Source organism: Pelobates fuscus, chromosome 3 (assembly GCF_036172605.1).
Source record: "Pelobates fuscus isolate aPelFus1 chromosome 3, aPelFus1.pri, whole genome shotgun sequence".
NCBI lineage: Eukaryota > Metazoa > Chordata > Amphibia > Anura > Pelobatidae > Pelobates > Pelobates fuscus.
Genome location: NC_086319.1, coordinates 407,773,850 through 407,784,433, shown reverse-complemented (window position 1 = coordinate 407,784,433; position 10,584 = coordinate 407,773,850).

The window sequence follows — 10,584 nt, the reverse complement described above, 5'->3', positions numbered from 1 at the left end:
CAGGTATGAGCATTATGAATACACAGTCATGCCTTTTGGACTTTGTAATTCCCAAACCGTCTTCCAGGACCTGATAAACGACGAGAATACTTGCAGGAATTTGTTATTGTATACCTAGACGATATTCTAATTTATTCCCCAGATATAGACACCCATCATATGCATGTGAGAAAAGTCCTATGTAAATTGTTGAACAATGGCTTGTACTGCAAATTAGAGAAGTGTTTATTCAATCAGGAAAAGGTGTATTTTCTGGTGTATATCATCTCTGAATCCGGTTTCAAAATGGACCCCAAAAAACTAGATGCCATCTGCAAATGGCCTTTACCCACAGGGTTGAAAGTCATTCAACGTTTTATAGGGTTTTCCAACTACTATAGGAGGTTTATAAAAAGGTTTTCCTTCATAATGTCACCTATCTCAAACATGACAAAAAAGGGCAAGTCTAATCAGGGATGGATTCCGGAAGCACTTACTGCCTTTGACACCCTAAAGGTTGCATTTGCTCCAGCACCTATCCTAGTCCATCCGGATCCATCACTCCCTTTTCTTTTGGAGGTAGATGCATCCGATACAGGCGTAGGGGCTATTTGCTCCCAATGTTTGTCTCCTGATCAACGCCTACATCCATGTGGATTCTTTTCTAAGAAACTTTCTAAAACAGAGACGAATTATGAGATAGGAGATAGAAAACTCTTAGCAATTGTAGTGGCCCTTAAAGAATGGCATAATTTGCTAGAGGGCTCGTCCATCCCTGTTACGATCTTTATCCCTAAATACAAGATAATAGCAGTTATCCAACTCAACATTGGTTCAGATCTCATTAGGTCTTTTAAAAGACGTACAAATCTTAGCACCTATTCAGACTCCACAGGATAGACTGTTCATCCCTTTTGAATTCCATAGAGAGGCCCTTATGCCATGATAACAAGACCGCGGGCCATCCTGGCACTAAGAAGACCAGTGATCTCCTTGCTGCTCAGTTTTGGTGGCCTTCTTTTAGGCAGGATGTGAAGGAGTACTTGTCACATATGTGCTTGATCTAAAATTCCTCATGTTTTACCCTGCGGTCTGTTGCAACCTTTGGACATACCTAAAAAACCCTGGCCCAGCATATCCATTGATTTTATAGTGATTTTTTAATTCGAAGGGCCATACAGTTATCTTAACTGTCACGGATAGATTTTCTAAGCTGGTACATTTTGTGTCCTTGCCTAAGCTTCCCTTGTCTATCGAATTAGCGGATATATTTGCTAGAGAAGTATTCTGCTTACATGGCATACCCAAAGAGATAGTGTCTGATAGGGGTCCTCAATTTGTCTCCCAATTATGGAAGGCATTCACTAACCAACTAGGTATCAAGTTATGTCATTCATCAGCCTATCATCCGCAAACTAACGGTGCAGCTGAGAGGACTAACCAATCTTTGGAACAGTACCCACAGTGTTTTATCTCAGACAACCAGGAAAACTGGGCGACGCTGCTTCCCTGGGAAGAGTTTGCTCACAATTGTACTCAATGAGAGTCCATGAGCCACAATCCTTTTTACCTTAAGTATGGATTTCACCCTTCTGTTCTTCCAGCTGTCTTTCCTTCATTGGAGGTACCGGCTGTAGAGGAATATTTGGGTGACCTGAGGGCCACATGGGAGCAGGTTCAACATATCCTGACTCGTAAAGTCACCTTGCAGAAAAAATACGCCGACAGACACCAACAAGCAGCTCTGACTTATCAAGTGGGTGATAGGGTTTGGCTCAGTAGAAAGAATATCAACCTGAAAGTACTTTCCAAGAAATGAACTCCTCGTTTCTTAGGCCCCTATCAGATGCTGAGACGTGTGACCCCAGTTTCGTACAGGTCGTAATTACCCTCTGCTTGCGTATCCCTTATACCTTTCATGTTTTATTATTGAAACCCCTTACTTGCAATAAGTTCATGAGACCCTTTCCTACTCCTGCTCCTGTTGTGGTCTAAGGGCAATATGAATACGAGGTCCAGTCTATTGTGAATTCCTGTCTCTACAAGGGAGTCCTTCAATACTTGATTCATTGGAAGGGTTATGGTCCTGAAGAGAGGTCCTGAGTTGGGGTTGATGATGTCCATTCTCCTCATCTCCTATAGGCTTTCCATTCTCGTTTTCCCGATCGTCCTGGTGGTTCCCGCCCAGTGGGCGGTTCTAAGAGGCTGGTAATGTAAGCCTCCACCCACTTACCTTATCGGTCCGCCGATCTGCCGACGTCAGAGGCTCCATTCAGCATCAGGGACGCCAGCCGCTATGTGCCCACCCCTTTTAAGGAAGCAGTGCATACGTACCGGCACCATGAGGTCAGAAGAGCTCTAAACAACAGAGCTCAATGCACACATACCTTTTGGGGGCGTGGTTATGATATAATCATATAAAAGCCCAGTCTGCCCCTAAAACAGGGCACTGTTGTGGTTCCTAGAGTGCCTTGTTTCTCTAGTGTCCCCTCAGCACGTTGCTGTATCCTTTTGATATTTCTTTGGTTTTGACCCAGCTGGCTCTTGACTATTCTGATTTCGTTTTTTTTCCCTGACTCGGCTTCGTTCCTCGCTATTTTGTATTTCTGGCTTTCCATGAGTTTGGCTTGTTTCTGGCATTTCTTGTAGTTTCTATTTTATCCGGCCTAGGCTTCGGGACTTTCTGTCTCTAATTATACTTGTGGTTTTCACTCTGCGTATTGGGTAATACTGTTACAATTTGTCCCAGCATGAAGTGCCATCTTTTTAAACAGCCTGTTTGGTGGACATTACTAAGCAGTTTTTCTACTTGAGAAAATTATTCGACCATGTCCTCAGAGCATTGATGTTTTACAGCGTAATATTGTATTCCATATATGTTAAAAAATTGGCTCATTGGGATATTAAATTCACATTTTAATTGAGCAATACTCTTAAATCCTTCGACTTGGAAGAGATCAATAACTTTTATATTCTCTCTGTTTGGCCATGAAACAATTTTCAAATCAGCGAACAAATGAACATTAGTTCATGAAAATAAGTATTTGTTAGTTAATCTTTGAATTGTTGCTTTGTCCAAATCCAACGGCATTGCCTGGGTCTTGTGTATATTAATCTTATAATTTGTCATTTCTCCATATTTATCAGCCTCCCTTAAAACTGCCTCTATGGATGTTTCAGGTTCTGTTAAAGTCAGTAGCACATCATCTGCAAACAGATTTAATTTACATATCCTACTATCCTTAATTGTGTTAAATGTATTTGTCAAATGGGGAATTAATAAAAACTTTAACTTCTATTCCTATTACGCATAGGCACTCTTTACCCCTGTGTTACCACTTCACTCTTACCCAGAATTAATATTTCCATTGTTAATGAGGTATAATCAATCATTCGTGCCTAAATTTAATTTTAAAAAATACCCTCCCTGACTCTTTATACATATTACTTGGACCCCATACCCTTCTAACATGATCAGAAATAATTAGACAATAATTACTTATACGGTAATTATATAATTACTTATAACGTATATACTACTTAGAATCTATGAGGTGTGACATAATATTTGCCTGAAAACTTTTTAAGTATGACCTGTATAGTATTTTTACATTTCTTCACTTATATTATCTCATTATTTTGAATTGTTAGCGCCTTTTTGCTTGTTTTTTTGTATATGACCTGTATAGTATGACTGAGTATTTACAAGATCTTCACATGCCTGAGAGACACATAATATGTTTCCTGTAACCCCATTGTCTCCAATGACAGCCAGACTGTTTTCTGACTTAGAATTTGTAAATATCTGGGTGTGGCAGCTTGATCAACCCTCATACCAGTACAGATATGCATAACATTGTGATTGCAGTCTGCACAGAGTTGGGCTAAGATAGTCCTTGCACAATTCTTTCTTGCTGCCTCACGTCTGTGGTAGTGTGCCAACAGATATCCCAATGAATGTACCTCCTATTATTTTAAAATCTAGAAGAATGGTGTGAGGCAGTAGCCCACATCCCCATTGCCAGCCCCCTCACTCTCATGGGCATGTCTATAGAGACACACAACCAGGCATACACACTGCTCTCAGCTGAGATGACAATATATAACACAAAAAGGACAACCATGTTACATAGGTCATGGCTCATTATGTCTTTTATTGTCTATGTTTTTACTTCATAATTAATCAATCATTAAAACAACCATTTTTTCTCAGTTAATTCTGTTATTGTCCTATTATCTTAAAAATGTATACAAGATGTAAGGCATATGTAGGAATCAAGAGTTTTGAGGAACTCACCAAAACCTACAAAACTCAAATTCAGGGTTTTAGTTTCTGCTAAGTTATAGTTAGTATAATAAATGTAGCATTCATTGTCTATGGTAAAACCATGTCATGTCATGAAACAAATAATCCCTTCTTGTTTGTAACCTTGATCCCTGAAATGCCTATTGTGTGTGAGTGGATATTGCATGCTCTGTTTGACAGAGTGTTTGTATCTATGTGTGTGTGAGTTTGTATATCTGGTTGTGTGTCTGTTGACAAAGTTTGCATGAGCTTCTAACTATGTGTACGTTTGACAGTGTAGAAGATGTACTTATCCAACTGTTTGTATGTACGCATCCGTGTGTGCCATGTGTGTTTTGACAGCGGGAATCTGTGTTTGTGTTGCCCCCATCCTCCATAATAGAGCAGAGGTGACCAGTAAGTAGAGCAACAGCTGCTATACAAATACACTGATTTTTGCCAGCTGTGGATTGACTATTTATCTATCCTTGCAAATTTATCTTTGTATGCAGTATCTGTGAATGTAGGCATGTTTTTGTATGGAGTACAGCTGTGTGAATAATTGTATATTTGTGTATAATGTTGATGTTTGAATGTGTGGAGCTTGTTTATGTGTAGTGATGGCATTTAAAATGCAGGTGTGTTTAGTGTTTGAACACAAAATGTATTATGTAAGGTTAGAGTGTAAATGCAGGAGTGTGTATGTTTGTAATGTTGGCATGTGAATGTAGGGGTGTGTTTATGTGTAGTGTTGACAGTTAAATGCAAGGCTGTATTTGTGTGTAAAATCGGTGATTGCAAGGAAATGTGTATATGTGTATTCACAAATACACATGCAACACACACACACACACACATACACATAGTTACATACATAGACAGCCACACATAGATGTCCACAGACACATATACACACATATACACTTTGAGAGAAACACACAAAATGACACACATAAACAGTTACATAGACATATACTGACATACATGCACCAATTCACAGATCCACATATTGACACATGCACAGATGCATTCACGGATACTCATAAACACAGTGACACACATAGAAACAATTACACTCTCTTAGTGCTGCTCTCTCTCCAGTAGTGCACACATCAACTCCCTTGTGTGTCTGGTGGAAACTTGGTGGTCAAGCATTGCTGCCATTGCTGTTGTGTATTCTCTGGTGATTCTGTGAAATATAGCATAATCTGCACTGTCTGATTATGCCCCCTAATACCCTTACGTTGTGGTGCACAGAGTCAGAGTACAGGCAGGGAATCCCCATGAAGCCAAAAAATATATCTGAAATTAAATTATCATGAAATTTAACCACCTGGTTCTCACAGAGTTCCATCTTAAACTACCCATAATGTTGTTTGGATGGAGAATAATCTAATAAAGATGTATGCAGTTCCAAGTTACTAATTCTTAGAATAGCTAGGTAGTTCTATTAGTTCTATAGTCATAGTTCTATTAGTTCTATAGTCATATTATTACTAAGAACAAATATTTTCAATTGCTTCCTGTTCTAATAATAATAATAATAAAAAAATTACCTGTCTTCTAAAAAGAACCAGGTGATGTCTTGTTCACAAATACTTAACACTTCAAGGGGGATATTTTACTTAGAAGAAAACAAGATACAAACAGGGTTAGGACATGAGGGATAGGACATGCCTTGGGGACAAGCCTTCTAAATGTTTAAAACAAGCAATGGCTTGGGAGGATATATACCTCACATGCCCCCACCTATGGGCATTGTGTTGTGGCTACTGTAAATATTCATGGGGAAGGACCTATAATCCCCCATCACACAAACAAGGCTGATATTTGGGCCCTATATTAAAAAATATAGGGGTATGCCTTATTATTCCTCCCTGGCCCATGAATGACATTAACATTGATTTAAAAAGTTAGGGATCCAGTGGGGGACCTAGTGCCTCCCTCCAGCTTAAATAATAACATGCCCTCTGGCAGGTAGGGGTTTAGAGTCTCCTAGGAACCTAACCTAAAAAAATAAAAGTCCCTACAGTGATAATGATTTAAAACCTTTTAAACATTTAAAAAGTCCTCTCTCTTCTATTTCTTATGTTCTTCTGACTCAAAAAAATGTAAATCTATAATTACTGACACCAATAAGTAAAATAAAAAAGGAAGATTAAAAAAAAAATAACAAAAAAAAAACTGCAATAAAATATAATCCATCTTCATCCATGGAGGGCTAATGCAGAATAAGCTCTATCAGCGAGGTAAGCCTTATATAGGCTCAACTATCCAAAATGTTCATGCTTTGCTATAGGACCAAAAGCTCTCTTCGCCTGCCACCCATGACTAGTGGCTTTGGTATTTATATTAGGGCCCCCAGTCATCACAAATGGGTGGGGGCTAGATGTGGATACTAGATGCTGGCCAAGCACCACTATGCCTGCTGGTAGCACTGTGGGCAAACTGTTTAGATTTTTATAGTCAGATATGGATTTCAAGCCTCGAGGCTAGGAGTTAATTAATTTGTTCTGAATTTCAGTGGTTCATCAGGGTTCAGTCCGCCTGAAATCCAGGTCAAATTTAAGCCTGTTTTGAACCTGAATTGCGTGATCCTGTGATTACTTTAATCCACCTGTAAATATGATCTCAGCATTTGCTTTAACTTTCTTATTAACATTAATAGATTTACTATTGTATTTTACAAAATATAGCCTGAAAATCACTTCCATTTTGTGAGTTTGACATATAAATAAGGGGCCACTTGTGAATTTACATTAATCCCCTATGAGCGTGTTCTTTCTTTATTTTATAGGTCTAGGTATATCCTATTTTTTCTATTTTACAAAATATAGCTGCTGCAGTAAAATAGCTTTTACAGTTATGCTCAAAGGTTTGCATACCCTAGCAGAAATTGTGAAATTTTGATTTAGAAAATATGAGTCAGCAGGCAAAAAAAAATTATTTCATGGAAGGATAGTCATCATATGAAGCCATTTATTATCACATAGTTGTTTGGTTCCTTTTTAAATCATAATGATAACAGAAATCACCCAAATGGCCCTGACACACAAATTAACACACACAGGTTAAAATGGCAATTAAAGGTTAATTTTCCACACCTGCGGCTTTTTAACCCCTTAACGCCGTTACGGCGTTCCATGCCGTCGCGCTTTAAATGGGCTTTAAAGCCGTTGCGGCGGCATGGAACGCCGTAACGGTTTAAGCCCCCAGGAGCCAGCAACTACTCACCTCCGCCGCGATCCTCTTCTGGGGGGCTGCCTGAGAGCCCAGGCAGCCCCCATCCGGCAAATGAGGCCCCCGGGGGCCATGTGATCGCTCTCAAAGAGCGATCACATGGCCCCCTATAGCTGGCTATGGATCTGCCAGCAGGGGGACTGTTTGAAATATCAGACAGTCCCCCTGCTGGTAGGAGGTGTAAAAAAAATAAAATAAACATGTTTAAAAATAAATTAAATATATTTTAATATATATATTTAATATGTATATATATTATATATATAATATATATACATATTATATATATGTAACGTCATGTAAAGTGTATTTTAATATTAATATAAGTATATAAATTAATATTAAAATACACTTAGAATGACGTTACATATATATAATATGTATATATATTATATATATATATAATAGATGTACATATATATATTATATATAAATACATATAATTAAAATAATAAATAAATAAAATAATAAAATAAATAAATAAAATATTGAAACAAAATTTAATATAAATTATATATGCATATGTAATTTCATTCTAACTGTATTTTGTTATTAATATATATATATCGGTAACAAAATACACTTAGAATGACATTCTATATATATCTATCTATGTATAAAATACAAATAACCGCAAATATATATATATAGATACATACATATAATTACATAAAAGATTACATTAGTATACACGTAGAATTTAAATACCTATAAATGCATATATATTAAAATTCTACGTGTATATTTAAATAATCTTTTAACGTAATTATGTGATTTGATTAATTAAAATTTGATTGACATGCCTGACAACACAGGGAGAAAGTGCAGAGAATTTAATTCGCAAGCACTATATTTGACCCTGTAACTCTCCAAGACACCATAATACCTGTACATAGGGGGTACTGTTTTACTCGGGAGACTTCACTGAACTCAAATATTAGTGTTTCAAACTGGTAAATTGTATTACAACAATGATATTTTAAGTAAAAGTGACGTTTTTCGCATTTTTTTACAAGCGAACTGCACTTTTATGGTCTATATTATTGTTGCAATATGTTTTACGGTTTTAAAACACTAATATTTGTGTTTAGTGAAGTCTCCCGAGAATAACAGTACCCCCCATGTACAGGTTTTATGGTGTTTTGGAAAGTTAGAGAGTCACATATAAGGCTTGCATTTCATTTTTTTCCACATTGAAATTTGCCAGATTGGTTATGTTGCCTTTGAGAGCGTATGGTAGCCCAGGAATGAGAATTACCCCCATGATGGCATACCATTTGCAAAAGTAGACAACCCGAGGTATTGCAAGTGGGGTATGTCCAGTCTTTCTTAGTAGCCACTTAGTCACAAACACTGGCCAAATATTAGTTTTTTGCTTTTTTCACACAAAAACAAATATGAACGCTAATTTTGGCCAGTGTTTGTGACTAAGTGGCTACTAAAAAAGACTAAACATACCCCACTTTCAATACCTTGGCTTGTCTAATTTTTCAAATGGTATGCCATTATGGGGGTAATTCGCTTTCCTGGGCTACCACACCGTCTCAAAGGTAACATTACTAATCTGGAAAATTTCAATTTGAAAATGGAACGTTCTATATTTGACCCTGTAACTTTCCAAAACACCATAAAACCTGTTAATGGGGGGTACTGTTGTACTCGTGAGACATCGCTGATTACAAATATGTGCATTTTTTTGCAGTAAAACCTAACAGTATTATGACATTCACAGCTAAAATGGCAGACGGAAATACAAATTTAAAAAAAAATCTTATTTTCTCACCTTTTTTTTTATTTTATTCATAATAAATTATGTTCCATATATGAATAGTTAATGATAGATTAAAGCCCTGTTTCTCCTGAACAAAATGATATATAATAAGTGTGGGTGCATATAATTTGAAAGAGGGGAACTACGGTTGAACAGACATATAGCGCAAATTCCAGTTTTTGTTTACATTTTGTTTTGATCAGAACGTGCACTATTGACTCCGTCCTGAAGGGGTTAAATTACAATTAGTGTCTGTGTACAAATAGTCAATGAGCGTGTTAGTGGCAGGGTACCTTTTGTAGGCAAAAGGGGCGGGGCCAAATGCAGCGGGGGAAAGGGGGCGGAACCAAATTGTGTCATTAATCTTCCAAACGTCCCAAAAATGAGGGGGCGTGGTTATTATCCCAGACAGATCCATTCACAATATAAAAAGGCTCCCATGAGTTATGATCTTTGCCCTGTTGTGGTTCCTCTTGGTCCTGATCGCGCGTTATATTCTTGGTATATTTTCTGGTTTTGAACTTTGGCTTGTCTTGACTATTCTTCCCTCTGGTATCCATTTGACCCGGCTTGTTATTCTCGTTTTGTCCTACCTCTGGCTTCCCTGACCTCGGCTCGTCCTGTTTATTCTCTTTCTCTCAGTAACATCATTCCGGCCATTCTAAGGTCCGGTACGTTACTACTTTACTTACACTCTGTGTTAGGATTCCCCCTATTCCTGACAGTTAGCTCTCATGTGGAAGAGCAGAAAAGAACTGTCAAAAGACCTGTGTAACAAGGTAATGGAACTTTATAAAGATGGAAAAGGATATAAAAAGCTTGGCCATAAGGTCCCCAGGACCTGCAGCCCGCACCACCTGGTCCGCCTCAGCAAAAGACAAGTAGCACACCCTACAAAGCTCCTCTGAGATGTCATAAATCACAGATCTCCCGTAGGAATACAAAAGGTGGTGAATTAGTCAAAAGGTACCTGCCTCCTTCTTGGGGACCACCTTAAGGGGTGAGACCCAGAGGTGCATCCGAAAGGGCTTGCCATACTCCCAAATGCCACTCCCTTCTTGAGCTTGTCCCGTACAACTTCAAGATGATCCCTGACCAAGTGACGTTTCTGACACACTGCCAAGGCCCCACGGCCTTGGTGGGGGACCCAAAACCTATCCTGAAATCCTGACAGTAACAACATCACAGCTTCATGATTCACATACCTCTTTAACCACAGGAGTATCGCAATGATGTCCACTGGCGTCCCCCCCTTTAGGTCCCAAGGCATCAACTTCCCATACACGCGACACGCGTTCCAAATTGTATC